Consider the following 2,241-nt stretch of genomic DNA (forward strand, 5'->3'; position numbering starts at 1 on the left):
GTTTTCACCTTATAAGATAGAGAAGAAATACATTTTTCTCCATACAAGATATGGAAGAAATTAAGTATTCACCTTAGAAGATAGAGAAGAAATACAGTTTTCCCCATACAAGATAGGGATTCAGGGAAGAAATTCAGTTTTCACCTTAGAAGATAGAGAAGAAATACAGTTTTCCCCATACTAGATAGGGATTCAGGGAAGAAATTCAGTTTTCACCCTAGAAGATAGAGAAGAAATACAGTTTCCCCATAGCAGCAAGGTATTATATATTAAGCAAATTTGTGGTATTGTAACACTAAAGAAGTTCCTTACTAAACTACTATTGCCTAATAGTAAAAAGTTACAAATTCAGTACACTGACATATAATTAAATTTTTATCACTGTGACAAACAACTAAAATAATGTTTTGCTATGCACATATTCTATAAATAATGTTCATCGATATTTAGCTAATAAAAAAACCTTTATAATATATAATATACGTATAATAATTGTGCACCAATGTGTAATATTTTAGAAATCAGGACAAAAATTTATGCTATACATGTTTCTGGTTTGCCCTGCAGATGTAAAGCCTACAACACGACTCAACTGATCATGTTTATGAATGAAATATTTGATGAATATATGAAACAACGCCTCATTGATGTGTCTCTGTAGAAGGAAAGTAGTGAAGCCACCAACTGGGATTTCCATTAGTAAGGAAAGCATCACTAGGTATAATGAAGATCAGCATCAGTTCATAGTTAAAAGCCAGTCAAAGGAACAAATACAGTATACTGTAGATCTTAAAATTGGCTTGTGCGAGTGCAGTACTGGTATGACTGGTAAAGTTTGCAAACATCAGGCTGCTTGTTCAGAACAGTTCCTCTTGCAGTTACCTCAGATATTGGAAAATAGCCCAGAAAATAGGCACTGGCTTGCAAGTATTGCACTTGGAAATGAAAACGTACCACCCTTGGATTTCTTTGTTACCTTGAAAGAAAACTCTGAATCAGTCACAGGGGATGATCACTACATACTGAAGGAAAACAAAGTCTCATGGTGCAGCGCATGATGTAGATAATGTGGAAGTAGAGATGCCACCTACAAACATAAAGCCAGAAGTGGAATGTAATGAAACTGGAGACGTAAGTAATTCTACCAAACCTACAGGTGCAGCAGTATTACAAGTAATAACATAAATTAATGACACTATGCTCCACCTTGCTACTCAGTATGGAGATGAACAGACTCTTGAGGAATGCAGAAACTGTTGTCAAGACTTAAATCTGTTCGAACATCAAATCAACTGAACAGCCTTCTTCACAGCACTGGTAGTTCTGCTATGCAGGGAGCTGGTCGTAAAATACCTTGCCAGCCCACTTCTGTTGCACGACGCCAGGTGGGCATGCCACGAGGAGCTGCACCCATTGGAAAGGGTCGCAAACGAAAAGGCAGCCTTATTGAAAAGGCAATAAAAGACAACGCAACCTAGCACTAAACATATCTCTCAATCAGCCTAATGCGAAGAGTCATGGTTCTGGCCATTAAGTATCCTAACTCATGTACATCTTTTTCCAACTAACCATTCATTTTTTCTCAATGTGTCCAAACCAGTTCAAAACATTGCTTATCCATAGCACAGTTTCCGGATAAGTAGACTACCCTTTGTTGTCCTATAAATATGTTATGTTATGTTATCATTACCTGAATATCTTAGCAAGTGGTACACTCACACTAGCTACAATGCGTGCTGAACTTCACCACCTATATATCCTCTTCTCTCAAAAAGATCAATTTACTTTAACTTTCAATATCACTCTTGTACACACCCTATTAAATTAATTCACCACATTTTTAATCTTGTTCCTTTTACTGTCAGCAAGCAAGACAGTGTCATCTGCAAACATCCAATCACAGGCTAATCAGCAAATGCAACCTCAATCTTGCTCCAATATTCCCAACCTTGGCTTTATTTTCCTCATAAAATCATCCGTAAAGATATTGATATGCTATGGCGACATCACATCCCTGTCTCACCTCCACCCTCACATATGAATACGCTCCTCTATGAAATGCCTTTTTTTCCTCCATTACCTAACTGTCCTCCTACAACATATATTCCTAGAACTTTCCATAGATCTTCCTTATCTTCTCCTATCATATGTCTTCTTAAGATTCATACAGGCTGCATATAGTTTTCTACCTCTTCCTAGATACTATTCAACTATCATCTTAATTGTAAATATTTCATTCAT

Source organism: Eriocheir sinensis, unplaced genomic scaffold, assembly GCF_024679095.1.
Source record: "Eriocheir sinensis breed Jianghai 21 unplaced genomic scaffold, ASM2467909v1 Scaffold896, whole genome shotgun sequence".
Taxonomy (NCBI): domain Eukaryota; kingdom Metazoa; phylum Arthropoda; class Malacostraca; order Decapoda; family Varunidae; genus Eriocheir; species Eriocheir sinensis.